General features: G+C 39.1%; 2 protein-coding genes across 5 annotated transcripts in view; one reads left to right on the top strand and one right to left on the bottom strand.

Annotated features, from left to right (window-relative positions):
* Positions 1-17321, top strand: part of CMSS1 (cms1 ribosomal small subunit homolog) — a 334520-nt gene that overhangs the window by 191451 nt on the left and 125748 nt on the right. The window lies entirely within an intron of this gene.
* The window catches only part of FILIP1L (filamin A interacting protein 1 like), a 267397-nt gene that overhangs the window by 185201 nt on the left and 64875 nt on the right, over positions 1-17321 (bottom strand). The window lies entirely within an intron of this gene.

Below are 17321 nucleotides of genomic sequence, written 5' to 3'. Positions count from 1 at the left end.
TAAAAAGATATAACTTAAAATACCTACAGAATCAGTTGGATGCCATATTTCTTCAACTCTACTATTCTAGTGTCTCTTCCCTCTCACCAGTTTTAATTTTTTAAACTAAATACCTGGTAATTAATAGTTATAAATCCCGTTGAGACCATGGAACACTGACATTTATTGTTATTGACTGAGAGAAGTCACAATCCTCATATATTGGATGAAATAGTGATAGCGTGACATTGACATTTTACTGAAAAAGTTTAGTGGTTGCAGCAAAGTTCCTACTAGAACAGTAGGCTACCCATCTCTTCTTCAATATAGGCTCACCCCACAGGTCCAGGAGCATGGAGGTGGGGACCATTTCTGTTCTGCAACGCACCGTGCTTTGGGTTGAATGAATGAAAAGATGGATGAATGAATGAATGAATGGATGGATACCTGTATATTCACGTACGACTTTTTAAGTGAGTTTAATATTTTAATCTTAGAGACTTTCAACTGGCTCTTAAATTCCCTGTGCCTCACTTTCCTCAATCTGTTTGCCTTCACTGGGCTGAAAGTTAGGGACTGTGTATGCTTTTGCTCATGTTTGTGCCTGGGCCACTTGCCATACTGCCTGATGAGCAGTAGCACTCACTGAATGTCTGATAAATGAGGGGAGGCATTATCAAATGGAAAGTAATCTCAACCACACATGAGAGTTGTGAGGGATATGTATATATAAATAATGAGAGGATATAGCTATATACATATATCTATGTATATCTATATATATCTATATCTATATGTGTGTGTGTGTGTGCGCGCGCTATAGTTAATGGAGTTAAAAATCTGTATTGGAAAACAAATTTTTTTAATTATATATATAAATTGCTATTGTTTCATATTTTCACCATAAGTTATTAAGTTTAAGTATTGCACTCAGAAAAATAAATAATGAAGATATTTGTACTATAGGAAAATCTCCACTCTCTAGAATCTTTGGTGATTTTGAATAATACAATTTTCTTAATACTTGGAGACCACCCCCCCACCCCCCAACACCACCGTAAGCTCCAAAACTTTTAAAATGTGTATTATTTTAACTGGTTTAGATGAAAATATTTGCTAAAATATTTCCATTTATTTGCCTTAAAAAAACCATATGCTGACCATAAGTTAAACACGGTTTCCGAGGACTCAAGGTCATCATCTACTTCATTTCCGCAAATGTTTATTTACCAACTCCTGTGTGTGATGATCCTCTCAGGCCCTTTTGGATACTCAAGTCTGTTTACCACTGTATTAGACAGCGTCTGAATGCTGTGCTTGGAGCTATTGGGTCAGCTTTTTACAGCATTTCTGATTTCCTGGCTGTAAAGACCAGCAGACACCGGTGACGGTGCCTCACTGAACATCGCTCCGTAATACTATGCCTCTAATCTTCTGTGACTGTGAAGCTGAAATAACCAGCCATATGAACATGCATATAAAATAAGAGCACATTAGGAAGCCTTTTGTGAAATTTGTAGATTTTGGCTACTCAAGAGTCCTTTTTAATCCCTTCATTTATTTCTTGAATCTCTTGAGTTGTTCAAACATATTAGATACATGAAATGTTACTATAAATTTATGAGGCCCACATTTCTTGTATCCCCTTCCTTCATAATGCTTCTAGGAACAAATTCAGTTTACAACACTTGGATCTGTGTTGTCTAATGACCAAGTGAGAATTTGTTGTGTCTAAAATATTAATCAGCATATTTCCATCTAATTGAAGTCCACAGCTTCCTTATGAACCATTTTATATTTGCCTGAGATTTCGTTTAATTTTGAACTATAATGGAAACCTTTAAATGGATTGTTAATTCGTTTTTTCAAGTTCACAGTCTGTGAATGAATAAATAAATATATATAAAGATATATATATAGATAGATATAGATATAGATATAGATATAGATATAGATATAGATATAGATATAGATGTATCTCCCAGAGGTGCCAAAAAAAATGTATACACTTGGCTTGTATTCATCTTTTGTTACCAGTATATATTGAGTATTACAATTTTAATACAGCTTTTTCCTTTCTTAAAATGTGTATCCATTTTTTTGGCACCCTCTGTACATATTTTTACAGTTTGTGATGTTACACACATAAACCATAGAATCCTTAATAAAGACTTCTATAGCAGGCTCATTTTGATACTCTCCTTTGTCAAGCTGATGTGTCCTGAGAAAGTCTATCTTTAAAAAAATCAGTATTTACAAAATATTTGTTAAATTATATGATTCTATCTGATTACCAATTAAGCTGACAATGAATTGCATACTGGAGAGAAGGCCAACCCGTTGTGTACATCATACAGAGCTGAAAGAACTGACGTGTTAGCTCAGGAAAGGTTTCTGAGGCTCTGATATAGATTGAAGCAGTCAAGCTAGATGAGGTTTCTAGCACCTGCCAATGACCATATTAATCATATCTGTACTGCAATTACTGTTCCCATTATGAGTAACTGTTAGTTAGCTCATCACGTCCCTGTAACACTTTTTTATCCTCTTTAATCCTGTTTTATTTATGTGCCTAAATCTACCTGTCACCCACCTTACCAAATGAGAGCAAGCAAGAAGCACCATAGTAACCAAAGAACGAAATCCCTCTGTATGTGGTTTGTATCACCAGCAACATGTATACTGAGGCCTTTTCTGAAGAGTCAGTTAATGAAGACATTTGAGAATCCTGGATTATCTGCCATTGGAAGTTTAATTGTGGTAATTTGGTCTACTTAAAGAGTGTAGCAGATCCTTTTTTCTCTAAAATTATTTCTAGACTTCTTGAGTATAGCTATGGATTGTTTTTCCATTCCTTTTCTATTTAAAAGGCTTCTCTTTTTAAACAGTATAAATGTAAGCTGATGTGTGTTTGGATAGGAGTATGATGTATGTTTGCATAAGAGTGTAATTCACAGTCTACAGGACTATATAATCTTTCTTTGAAGCTGTTATCACAACATTAAGGAGTAAGAATTTTCACCATATTGTTATCTAACTTCATGGCTTATTTTCATTTTATTTCTTTCCTTTTCATTCACTTGGAATTTATGGAAGAGAATTCCAGAAAGCTGCATTGCTACTTTTTTGTTTTGTTTTTGTTTTTTCAGTTACAGGAAGTGGCTAGCATGAGACTGAGGGCAGGGAGAGTGTGGTACCAGGAAACTGGCTTGAAACCTCTACGTATTATATGCAATTTTATTTTCTGAGTAATAACTCTGATTCAATAATCTCCCTGGGTAGTCGCCATACAAGTTTTATTCCTTGGAAAGCCTTACTATAATCGAGAACTTTGCTAGCATATCATGTACCTTGTAATTTTATTTTCTAAAATTATGTGGCATTTAATGTCTTCATTTCCCTGTGCAAACTTTTAAACCCCTTGTATCTTCATTTATTTTGTTGCTACCACATTTTTCTATTTCAGATAATTCTTTGCAATTTACTTAGCTATTCTGCAAATAAATCTTTGGCATATTTTCTAAAAGCTGGATTATCTCACTGTGGTCTAGTGCTATGGTTTCTTAGTAGAAGACAAGTTTACAACCGGAAGCCATAAGTTTCCTGAGTTCAAAATCTATACAAATTTACATGAGAAAGCCAAAATATTTCCTCTGTACTTCCAGAAGAAGATAGATACCATCAGCTTAGAAACCAAATCGATTCTTTAAGCTTCTGGGTATTTTGAAGTCCTGAGATAGGGCATGTGACACCCAGCATTGCTTTGGCCATTCTTTTTTGAGAGCTGCAAATGGAGTGCGATCTTTTGTCAAGACCTAAAAGACATAAAAATATAAATTGGCAGCAAAGTAGCCTCTCTTTCACCCTGTTCTTACCAAAAGGAACAACAGGTTAAAAATGAATAATGAGCGATAACGTTTTTTTCAAGTAGTCTTAAAGGGTGTTTGTGTTTATTTTTAATGACTTCATTTGAAATTTACCAAGTTGGTGTACATGTTGCTATTTACTTACTAAGAGCTATTTTATTAGAAGGGAATGAATAATTTTGAGTTTTGTTCGACTCAATGTGCTCTACTTTCCAAGTCCTGTCTAATGCCTGGACCTCAAATCCCAATGCAAAATTCCCCAGCTTACTGTTCTCACCTAGAAAATTGGAGAAGATGATCATCTCAATGTCAGCGGCTATTCTAGGCATCGGACATACTCTTCAAGTACTTGAGTTTCTCGTGACACAATCTAGAACTCTCCTTGTACATTACAAGTTCATTCTTCTTTGGACTTGCTAAGAAGTGAGACAAAGTTTTTGTTTCCTCAAATATATCCTTCTCAGTTCATTGTTTCCTTCCAAGTTAAGCATCTTTAATACCTTTACTTCAAGAAATAAGCTAATGGTGCGCAGGAATAGGCAAGAAGCTTCAGGAGAGAAGGAACCCTCTCCTGAATTTCAGATTTGCCTCGTTGGAGAGAACATTCCTAAACATTTTGTTTTCTTTGGAGAATCCAAGTGTCAGGACAAAAAGGCAGGAGAAGAGCTATGTTGAGCTCTTGAGTTTAAAACAAGATCTACATTATGAGCCCATTTTAGATAAGTTCTGGTCCTTCATCAAGCAACGCTTTCAACAAATTAGTGAAATTTATATCAAGTATCTTGGTTGCTCATACTTTAAAATCTGAGACTATACAGAAATATAATTCAATAGAAACAATGATTTGCTATCTAAAGAAAATATCTGATACTTTATGAAACTCTGGTCTTTTTAATGGAGAAGGGAGAATAGCTTTGATGCTAGGTGTGTGTGTGTGTGTGTGTGTGTGTGTGTGTGTGTGTGTGTGTGTGAGATAAAGGAGAGAGAAGACAGGAGACATACCAATTTACACTGATCTCCTTTATCCACAAAGCATTTGTAGTAACTTGGAAACAACATGCAATAAAATTCATATAGGGATTTTAAATAAAAATTAAGGGGGGAGACTAGGTGGAAAGAATGGTATTAGAATAACTTCGAGTCCCTCGGGGAACCTACAGATATTTTGATTCATGTGCAGTAGCAGTAGCATTAAAAGGGAAGTCAAGGCACAATCTCCTTCCTAAGAAAACTGCTGACCGTCCCCTGGTCCTCCCATCCATGCTGGCCCAGGTCGAACCAGTGCCAAGTCCACGATCAGCCCTTGGGTTTCATCTGGCCTGTGCATTCAGTCTAGTTCCTCTGGCTCTGCCTGCATGCTTGCTATGGCTTGGCTCTGCCAGAGCGTTCATTCCATTGCTTTGGACAGGCCTGCAGTTTCAACAATGACACATCCCGTTCAGGAACAGCATCGAGCATGATTTTGGAAAAATTGCACTCGCATCTTACATTAGGCTGGAGTATTCAAGAGGCCTTTCAAAGCATCACTCTTGGTTTATTATTCCATTGGCTTCATGGGTGCTTCCATAGGACCGACATAGGTGAGGGACACCCAGACACGAGCCAAGCTCAGGGGAAAGGAAAGGGAGAGCGAGTCCGTTCTGCCTGATTTGGCTGGAATAGGTAGAAAACCTAAGGATCCTTTTCGTCAGTGAGCATCATTTGTTTCCATCATTTGTTCCCATGGTTATTTTCCACTGCCCAGTTGTTATTTGCATTTCTTTAGAAACATCATTGAGTGAGCCTTAAGAGGCAAAGAGAATCAAGGTGCTACACCAGAGTCAGAGAAAATTCACTTTTGGACTGAAGTCCCACTAAGCTCATGCTTTTTTTTTACATTGTAGTTGGCTGAAGAGCTGACACGAGACTCACTGTAACCATCGCAAAGGCAGTGCAATCTCTTGCTTCCTAGATTTCCACTGGCATTTTTACCTGTTGTTAGGGCCACCACGCCTTTCCATCAGTTTCGGGGGTTTTAGCCATCTTGGAAAAAGAGGGGAGGGGAAGAGAAAAGAACTGGTGGTAAAGAGATGGCACCTGAAAATGGAAAGGTCACAAGTGAGAGTGGAGTATGTGTTACCTTCTGGCTCAGGCCAGGAGGTTGGGTGTGGATGTCCTGTGTGTCCCCAGTGCAGTCGCCCTTGCAGTGGTAATTCTCCCAGTTTAGCCACCACGGAGTATTGTTCCTTGTTTTTCTATAGTGCTTGTCAAAATGCTATGACAACTGGCTGGTTTTATGCAAACAGAGCCTGGCTCTCAAGAGACAGTGTGTCTGAAAGTCAAACATGGATGGCAGCCATTGGCATGCAAAGGAGTCAGAAACCAGATTGTTTTCTCGTTGGATGAACAGCTTAAAGTAACGTAAAGTTAATTGAAGAATTCCTTGAAAGTGAAGTCAGACTAAAAGAAATGCTCTGAGTCTATAATTTACTAAATGTGAAAGATCTGTAAGTGGGTAGTGAGACTAAAAGTTTAGGGGGAAAAAAGAACATTTTTGTAAACAGATCTGGCTTGTATTATTGCCTCGGCAGTTTTAATTATTTGCTCTAATAATGTAGATTTTAGAAGAATCTCTAATTAGGTAAAGCTTGATTTATAGAGTTGGCCTCATATAAACCATGATGTCATGGTGTGCTGCAGAAAATTACAGGCCTGGTCTTGCCGTTGAAAACTTCTTTCTACCTAGGACTTCTCAGGCTCTGCATGTCTTACTCTCACGAAACCAAAGCATCCTGTGTTCTCGCTCTCAGTGCCCATTGCCCAGGTAAATCCAGTGTCTGTTATTACTCATTAAGTAATTTATCAAATATGTATTTAAAAAACCGACGAGGCAGGGGCAGAGTTTAACTCCTAACTCGAGTAGTTAAACAGATCTTTACTTCTTGAGAATTTAGGAGAGACCAGCCTGTGATCCTATGCAGAATGGATTCATTCTCCCTTCAACTGACGGACTGGCAGAGACTCGCCGGACTGTCAGAAGCAGTGTCTGTGTGTCTGTCTGCCCCTCCTTCTTACAACCCTAAAGCCGTCCTCCATTTTTCCTCTCCCTCCCTAGCCACTTCCTGGAAAGTTGTTTCAGTGTCATCATGGCCTATTTCATCTGGTTTTAAATAAAAGGTTGGGCTTCTGTAACATTTCACCATGGCTATTCCCTTTGCCATTGAAGTCGAGCCTTGATGTAGGGCCAAGGCCTTTTCTTTGATTATAGGTCTGCTGATTATAATTTCCTAACTTTTTTTCTTGCATTAATTATACCTTAATGATTGCCTTTTCTATGCCTTCCCATTTCAATTTTGTTAAAGTAGAAAAGACTTGAGAAAGAATCCTTGTGGATTTTTACAATTTTTTTCATTCTTTTAGAATTGTCTGACCTACATCTACCTTCCTAGCCATTGTAAATGATTTGCCTTCATCAGGTCTTCCAAAACTGTTCAGTGTACTTTGCATAGAAAACAACTCCCGCCTTTCACTGTCGTACTTCATCAGTTTGCATAATATTTGGTTAAATTATGTAATTATAACAAGTCCAACAGGCATAAACAGGTTCGGGAACAAACACAGCTCTTTCAATAGTTAGAAGAAGTGCATGTGACACACTAGAGAATAGCTCTCTAGCCTCCAGCATTCAGTATGTGTGGGCTTGGTCCTGAGTTAAACAAAGGGATACAACTGGGTAAGTGGAGCTCAGTTCTGAGAACTTCTGAATCTGTGTTCTCCACATTCTCTTCATTCGACAGATGCGACCCGGGTGTTTACATGACATTCCCAAGGTCATGAAACTAGTTGGGAGCCAAACTGAGTGTCCCAACTTCCAAGCCGCGGTTTTTCCCATGACACCAGAGACGGACTGATATGCTGGCCTTTACTATGCTTGTCTGGCTGCTGGCTTGATGCAGGTTTATAGAGTGTACTTTGATTTATTACCACAGAGTATCTGTCTTGATGCTTACTTTGCCCACAGTTTTTGAGTTACTAATTAACATACGTTTTTCTTTAAATTCTTCTTGCTATCAAAACTGATCCTTCCTTATTATTGGGAGTTAATCCAGGTCATGAGATTTACCACTTCTGTCTCTAAATGATCATAATTAGATAAGAGGGAGAGAGAGAGGGTCTGCGTGAAAGCATTTTCCTAGCAGGGCTTGCCCTCCTCACCAGTCTGTAGCTCCACTCTGTTCATAGCTGCTTTTTTCCATCCAAAGGCAATTTTTGAAGCTCAGACGTCTCTGAGACAAAGCTGCTTTGGGGTTGAGTCAGGGCTCTAAGGTTTGTATTTATTTGATCTCTTTCACAAGCCATATATGCTGACATTTGTAATATCAAGATAGAAAGATTTAAAAAAACGTCACTGTCCTTTTTCCACTCCTCCTTTACAGGGCTTCCCTCCTGAAGCTTCCCTACCTCCTTTCATAAAAGATTTGATATTATCTAGAATCAAAATGCACCTACAACTGGGCGATGGAAAATAAAATCAGAACTGTTAGGATGAATGTGAAGGAAGGGGACATGGGGTACTCAAAGCCCTGAGGCAAAATGGTTTTGCTATTAATTGAACATTGCATTTAGCTCTGAGCCTCCGGGTAGACAAAGCAACACAAGACATTTGGGTTCACGTAATTTTTGTTTGCTGAAAGGAAACATTGTTACCTTCCACAGAGACATTGTTTTAGGCACTTGGTTCCAAGCCAGTGACGCTCATGTAAGTGAAGCTGAGGCACCATCTAGAGCAAGGGACCCCTGCGCACATTAGAGTTTGAGAAGCCCTATTGCAGTCCATCTCCATTCTTTGTCCATGAGGGACAGAAGCCCAGAGAAGATAAGTCATTTGCTCACCACGCCTGTTGGTCATAGCACCAGCCTGGAGCCAGTTCCCCCCAGTGCCAACCTGGGTCTCAGCGCGCCCTTGCGTGGAAATCCCAGGTGCAGTAAGATGTGGCCCAACCCCAGACCTCACTCCTGGGCACTGAGGACACAGACGGCCAGGCGAGTGGGACTTAGACTGATGGAGTCGGAATATGCGGAAAAGCGGTTTCTTCAAGGAGCTGCTCTTTTCACTGAGAAGGGAGGCAGAGGTGGACGTCTGTCCCAGGTCACTATCAAATCACTTTGGAGGCGAAATCTAGAATACTAGGTGCCCTTTTTCTACCCCATGTCGAAATAAGTGCTTTGTCAAAACTTCCTTTCTTTAGTCAAAGTGATGGGCAAATTTACATTACATTTTATGACACTAAGTTTATGAGAAAACTTTGGGGAGGGGTCCCAGACTCCAGCTGCCTGCAGCAGTCAGGCAGATACAAACAGCTGCCTGTTACCCAGAAGGCCAGGCAACAAGGAGCTGGGCCCGTGGTACCCCAAAGGGCCAAGGTCCTGCCTCCACGGGGCAGCTGCTTCCCAGCTCCAGCTGATTTTTGTCTTATTAAAAATGCAGATAGACAGTTGACTATATCATCTAGTGTTTTGAAGGAAGCTGGAAGTCTGGATTATTAAATTAAATCTCCTACTACTTTTAAATGTTGGCAACTTCTTTCCTCCACTTGCTCAAGCCAGAAACCTTGGAGTTGTCCTTGACTCCACTCTTCCTTTCAAAACCCATATGTAATCCATCTGGAAATCCTGTTTGCTCCACTCTCAAAATACAGTCAGATTCTGGTCACTTCTTATGTATCTCTGTTGCTCTTCTGTCACCCACACCACCATCATCATCTCCCTCCAGGATTATTGCAATAGCCTCCCACCTGGTCTCCCTTCCACACTTTCTCTCCTGCAGTCAGAGGGATCGTATTCCTGCCCTGCTCGCAACCCTTCAAAGGTTTTCCTTCTCATTCAGTGTGAAAGCCGGACGCCTCCCAACCCCTGTAATCTGACATCTCTGCAGCCACAGTGGCCTCCTGACCTTTACCCTTACTGCTCTCTTGCTTGAATGCTCTTTCCCCAGGTATCTCCACGGTCCATTCACTCCTTCCAACCCTTTGCTCAAATGTCATCTTCTCCCCAAGGCCTTCCTCAGCCTCACCATCTAAACTTTTACGCACATATCCACACACCCCACCTCTCCCCTTCTCAGTTTGTTTTCTCCTTAGCACCTATCATGATCTAGTATACTGCATATTTTTCTTGCATATTCCCTGTCTTCCACATTAGAATATACGTTCCAAAAGGGTAGGGACTTTGTATGCTTTTGTGTATGTGTTCACTGCTATATCCTTAGCATCTAGAAGTGTCCCTCATACATAGTAGGTGCTCAGTAAGTGTTTGATGAATAAATGAATCTTAAAAAGAAACAACTTTTTTTCACTTTGGGCCGAACAAAATTCTTCAGTGGGCCAAACCTAGCCTACACCCCCTTTGCCCGAGGGTCCAAAAGAAGAGCCAGCGTTTCTCCAGCTACACCTTGGAGACAGACTTCACACAGCATCCTGACCCGTGCCCTGCTCAGGAACCTGCGACGAGCTCCTCCACTGCGCTCTGTGCGTTGTGTCTGCCTGCTCCACCCTGCTGAACTTGAACGCACGCTTGTTGTTTTCTGCCTCAACACCGTTTTCCCCAGTGCATTGCTGTTTAGAATATGGAGAACGTCCTGTGAGTTAATTCAGCTTCCTGAGTGAACTTCCAAACCTCTGAAGGCAGGAAACATTTGAACAATTGGACTTGTTTTCCACAACACACAGTTTAGAGTTAGACAAGCAATGAGGAAGAGGAAGAGTTCTACAAACAGAGGCAAAGCTCATGTAAAGACACTCGGGTGGAAGAAACCTTGATGCTTTGGTAGAGAACAAGTGAAACCAACAAGAAGTGAAGCAGAAAAATGGTAGGAAGGAGGATTGGATAGGTAGGCAGGCCAAATCTTGTAGGCCGTGAGAAGTTTGGATGTTATTGTTAAGTTCAATGGGAAGACCAGAACTCATGAACTAGTGGTAATTTTTTTAAAATACAGCTTTTTAATGAAATATGACACACATATGACAAAAATATCCTGGTGATGTTTTTAACAAGTTAGTCAATTGTTAGCAGTCATTTCAGCACCTAAACTCCCTTTTGTTTAAAAAACATTTGTTGGACTTAATTGGCGGAAAAAAATATTGTTTATATTTTTAAAATATTGTTTATAGAGGGTGCCAAAAAAATGTATACACATTTTAAAAAATGAAAAAACTATTACAATTGTAATAACATATACCGATAATGAATATAAGTCATGTGTACACATATTTTTGGCACCCCCGGTATTCACTGTATACCAAATGTACATTAATTGTAGGTTTGATAAAATGCATAGCTTTTCCCTGAGCTCAAGTCTTATTCCAACCTATATGTTCTACTCATAAAATAGAATCAAATATTAAGCAGTCTACTAACATTCCATAGAAGATAGAACAAGGCTTTTTTTACTTCAGTGTATGAGAACAGTAAACCATAACTCATGTTTTGAAAAAAAATTCACAATTCTGCAGCCAAACTGAGCCACTTGGAGGGATTTGGTCGCTTGGCCTTAGCTATCCAGTGACTAAAAGGGCAGATTCTGAGTCGTGATAACATTTGTGATTTCAATAGTCAAAGCAAAATCAAGCTGTAGATAATCTGGAAAGCTGCAGTAAACACCAAGTGTTAGGATAAAGTTTAGACAGTCTTGGAACATTCATAGGCAGCCCAGGTGTGACATAAGGGAGAACTATAATAAGAAAAACTTCACAGCTCTTTGTAGCTGCCTCACAACTGATTTTCATTTCAGTAGCATGAAATTGAGATTATGGAAGTGGAGAAATTCAGAACTGGAAAGGACCATAGAGAACCTGTTTTACAAAGGAGAGAGCTGAGGCCCAGCGCAGTGTCCCACAACGAGACTTAATATAGGACTTCGGTTGGAATGTGCAACTCGTATTATTTTCTAGCTCATTCTTCTTTTCTCTACTTTTTGGGGCATATTTTGACTAACTGGTCATTGGAGTTGTACTGAAATGGAATGAACTGGCTTGGGTGAGGAAGGGGGCTGTCTGCACCAAGAGTGAGTGACGGGCAGAAGCTGAACTATGGCTACCCAATATGCATATTAATTTTCCATGAAGGACACTTGGATACAGAATCCTCTAAGAGCTTTTCCAACTCTAATTTTAATGAGTTTAGATCATTTTCGTCAAATTTGTAACTGGGTAATTGTTTGTCCTCCCTACTTAGAACAGTTATCGCTCATTCAGATTCATGCATGTCTCATCCACTCCAGTCTTTTCTCAGAACCTGTTTTCCCTTTGAGGGCACCTGTTCCAGAGTTGCTTAGTAATGAATGGGGTATGACCAAAAGCAAGCCAAGACTCAAGCTCTGTTCAACACTTGGAATGATGAATAATCATTTTACCCATAACTAATTTAACCTTCTACGTTAGACCAGTATCCGATAAGTGCTGATTTTCTTCTGCCACACACACAAAAACTAGCTATATAGTTAGCAAAAGGGAGATCCATGACAGTGAAATCAATCAGCTTTCCTACTCTACAGCAAGGACTTGGAATGGAAAAGGTTTTGATCAGTTCATAGCCCAATAAGGTATAAATGACTTCTAAAGTAGAAATGTGGTAAAATTTCTTTACTGTTCAGCTATACAGCCTATTCTTGGCTTAGAAATAAGAAAGTACAGATTTGCATCACAATATAAAATGCATGAGATAAGACTCTGATTAGAAATGTATTTGCCAACTGATCATGCCTGTGTGAATAGAAAAATCTCTGCATATTGCTCTATTCTGTCTTTGTCCAGCTTGACACACTATTTTTTCTGCTGTTATTTAAAAGGTATTTTTCCCAGGCATCAACATGTTTAGACTATGTGCTTAACAGTCATATTTATAATAGGGAATTTCCAGAAAAGAAGTGATTCAGTCTCATATGCCCTAAGTATCCATTCTGCAGTGGAGACCAGGGTGAATTATTCATTGTAGTAAATATGTGGTCACATTGGAACCCATCTCCAGACTTTTAAAACTGGGATTTAAACTTCCATCCCGCAGTCCTATGGGAAGATTTCTAATATGCTTATTCCCCTCACTTCCACTGACCCTGCATTTGAGATGTGGGAGGTGCGAAGAGAAAGGAGATGAGGGTAGGGTTTCACATATTGTCATGGTGATCCAGTAAGACAGTGAAGGACTAACTTTTTTTTCAGACATAAAGGAAACCGAGAGCCCAGCAAGGGAGAAGCTATGTTCGAGGACTCGAGAAGCTGAGTACCTAGTTTTACAGATTGAACATCAAAACAAAACCTGAGACCCACATCTCCTGGTTCCTGTCACGTCTTTTTTACAATCCCATTTCACCCCTATTGAAAAGTCAAGCTAGACTCTATGCTTTCCAAAGCTGAGGGGTCAGGCCCTGTATGTTATACGTGTTGGCCTCAGGTTCTCCCAAGAGGAAGACCCCCTAGGGAGTGTCTATAAACTTCCCCTGTGAACAGTCAGATACTAAATATTTTAGGCTTTGCCAGCCTTATGGTTTCTGTAGCAACTACTCAACTATGGTAGCACAAGCGCAGCCACAGGCAATATGTGAACAAGTGAGAATGTCTGTGTGGCAGTAAAACTTTATGTCTGGTCACTGAAATTTCGATTTTATGTATTTTTCATGTGCCATAAAAAAGTAGTTTAATTTGAAACGTAAAAATTATTTTAAATTAAAGATGTGAAAATCATCCTGGGTGCTATAGAAAAACAGACTGTGGATGAGATTTGGGCCTACTGGCCATAGTTGGCTAAGCCCTATCCTCAGGGACTAAATCATGAAATATGAGGAAGACTATCGGTGTTAAAACATGAAGAGACAAAATATGATACCTGAAGGACAGGTGACTTAAATGTGGTAAGGGAAATGACTGATGGGTATGCATATGCAGGGAGAAGTAGGTGGTACCCTGACCCTCGATGCTGTTTTAGGTAATCTTGGTACTCACTCAGATTCCAGATTGATATACTCTCTTAAGATTTACGGAAGGCAGATTTTAGCTGGCCTTAGGGAAGAAAAGCAGAAATAAGAAGAGGACATGTGATTTAGAGTTGGCCATAGGTATGTCAAGCCAACAGAATATTTTATTAGGAATGGCAGCTGGTGGTTTTCGTGATCAGTGCTTCGTTGTGAAGTGTGTCTGAGGTAGTAAGGAGGAGGCAGCTAGTGTATTCTTTCCTGTTGAGCTAAAACTAGTTCATGACATTGTAACACTCTCAGACTGTCTTCTGCCACGCTGAAAGAACCCATAAAAATCTCTATTTTTATGACATAAGAGCTATATTGATTAACTTTAAGTTAAAAAAACAACATATAAACTCAAAACCTTAAAGGACCATTTTTTAAAATAGTATGGATATTTATGTGAAATTGAATACAGCCTTTTGTTGCTCTGTAGGTCAAATCATCTGTAACAACTGCATAAATGGTAGTTTGGTTATTTATAACAAAGGAGCATTAGTTATGATGACATAATTACCATTTTTTGAGGAGCTACTATCTACAGCCACATAACATACATTATCTCATTTATTCCCACAACGACCCAGCAAGGTAGGTGTTACTTCTGGTGAAGTGTAATTGAGGTCCAGTCACACACACAAAGTAACTGCCAAATCTGTTTCCCTGACAAGAATGTTTGTGCTGTTTCTGCTGTGCCATTACCATGATGAGAAATAGTGACAAAAAACAAAACAAACAAACAAAAAAAAACCCCAAAATCAGAATTCGGAAAAACCATCCTCAACTATATTCCTGGCTATTGTTACTTTAGGTTAATCTTACTCTACATGGATATTGTATAATAATAGAATGATTTCAGCCCCTTAAAAACCTTGAAAAATCAAACTAATTGTGTCTTGTAACATTTGTGGTTTGTGTCCATTCATTGCTCACAGTTTCTAGGCAGGCTGCCGCCTTGAACTATTCACTGTCTGAACTTGCCCTCAAAGAATTCTTCTTCCTGCCCTACCTCTATCAAGTGACAACCAACGAAAAACCCACAAGCTCAGCAGCTGCAGCTCTGGAAAACGTCCATCCAAACCCTCATTCTCAGTCCCTTTTGAAAATCACAGTTCCTAGAACTTGCTGTTATCTTCTTAAAGGGCATGACTAATGCTTGTAACATTGTAAAACTTCCACTGCAAACACTGTCTGCCAGACCTGGATTCCTCCTTAACTTGAGCTCTGTTAACTTACCTACACCAAGAAATTTACTGCCCCTCAACTGCTGTACCCTAAATTCTTACCCAGGGACCAGGAAAGCAAATATTAGGATGTGAGTGTTTTAAACAGTCTGCAGGAAAACTGGAAAGCTTAATGAATTTCAGAAAGTGCCTCTTTGATCAGAATGGAATTGAAATCCCTGGTGTATTGAGAATCTGAGGAGACTCAGTCCTGTCCTTGCCCCTCTAAATTTTATTCTTTCCATGAATTTTTAGGATTCAAAGGTCAAATATCCAGTATTTCAGGGGAAAGTTTCATTTTTCCTAAATGTGGACGTATAGTGCAAAAGTGGCTGTTTTATGTATGACTGAATTATACCAAAATCCAGTTTTTGCAGCCTTTTCATATGTGAATCATGTTATTTAATCCAGATTTCTTTGAAACCACAACCAGATACACAGTATGGATATTTGATGGAAGAAATATGGTTGCTATTATTCACCCTGCCATGCTTTATTTTGCTTACATTAATGATCCATTAATACACTTAAGGGGGAAAAAAGTGAATTTGTTTCATCAGCCATTGCAATCGGCAAGACTGGATGCTGGTGTTACCCTTACAAGACTCCATCAAGAGATAATTTCCTGATCAGTTTGTATCACAGCATTGATTCTTCTAGATGGTCCCACAAATATATCCAGAAACTCCGGGAGAAAAAAAAACTGCAGCCGGGAGACAAATATGTGCTAATGCACCACTTACTGTCTAGAGAAAATATATGCTCAGGGCAGCAGTAAGAAGTTATTTGGTCTGTATTTATTTACAATATGCGGGCTGCAGAATGCTAGCATTCCAACTGGGCCCAGATGTAATGGAAAGAACTCACTAGCATTTTCTCACTAGCTTTAGTAAGGAATGTACCAACATAGATTGGTTAAAAGGTTGTCGTTTCGTTCCAATAACCCTAAAAGGTTCTTTCGGTAGCCTACATAATGGAGAAAATGTTTTGGGGTTCCAAATCCCATCTGAATTGACTGCTCTTGGTCACTTAAACATATTTCCTTATCAGTAAAACTAAGCAGACACATATTTTTTGAAATTTGACAGAAAATATCTACTATTTAGGTAAGACAGTGAGCTCAGATTTATGGTGGGGAAACTCTCATAATTCAAAAGAGACTGTTTTGAAATAATGTTGATAAAAAATATCAGTGTCAGTTGACCTAACGGGAAGGAGCCAAGATTTCCTGTTAACTAAGCAGCCTCAGGAGAATGTCCACTCTCATCAGTGAGCAGCATATACATATAAATAGACCTGGTTGAGCTTCCCCCACACCCAAGCAGGGTATTTCAATGACTGCAATTTTCTACTTGCCTGTTTTAATAATTTGACTATCAGTTATTGAAGTACGGTATCAGAAAATAACCTGGATATGAAGGGAGAAAACCATCTTTTAAAAAAATGTCTTCAGCAAAATGCTGGGGTGAGGGGGTTGCTATCTCCAGGTAGCTCTAAGGCCTATTTTATTGTATTTTATTTTTAGGGGTTGATCTGATATGATAAATGTATATTCAGAATGACTATCAAAATTATTTGTGTTTCGAGTTAGTGCTTTCTAAGATGGATAGACTAGTGGTTTGACAATGAAAACCATGGACATTTTCAAGGCCCTTAGACCAAATGTTCTGAAAAAAAATTAAATTCTTAAATGCATGAGCATTCTCTGAGCATCTTTTTCTTACATTTTAAATGACGAGGCATTCGCTTGGACCTTATACTGCCCCCTGGTTCCTCATACTCCAAATGCCTTGACTTTTTTTCACGCTACCAAACTGATAAAGAAACTGAGCCATAGAGGAGGCAGAGACTTTTTTCGTTCAGGTAAGGGAATATTTCTTGATTGCCTTTCAATTGTTTCATTATTTTGCAAAATTTCAAATATAGAAAAAAAAAGAACCCCCATGATAGCTGTAGTAGTCATCAATTCATGGCCACCTTTGTTATGTCTCCCCCCAACACTGGATTCTTGGAAAGCAAAGCCTATAGATCATATAATTTCTATGGGTTGTCTGTTGTGTGATTTGAACTCTGTTGGGCTTTAAGGATAAAAAAAAAAAATGAATGCGACTTGGTCCTTGTTCTTCGAGAGCTCATCAAATCCATCAGTAATCCAATGTAATTATAATGTAAATCCATTGTAACAGACCCAAACACTAAAACTCCTGAACCAGCTCTCAACATAGCAAAACCTAATATAAAAGGAATAATTTTATAATTTGAGTC

Source organism: Rhinolophus sinicus, linkage group LG01 (genome assembly GCF_036562045.2).
Source record: "Rhinolophus sinicus isolate RSC01 linkage group LG01, ASM3656204v1, whole genome shotgun sequence".
Taxonomy (NCBI): Eukaryota; Metazoa; Chordata; class Mammalia; order Chiroptera; family Rhinolophidae; genus Rhinolophus; species Rhinolophus sinicus.
Note: the sequence above shows the minus strand (reverse complement) of the source record. Positions and strands in the feature narration are given on the sequence as shown.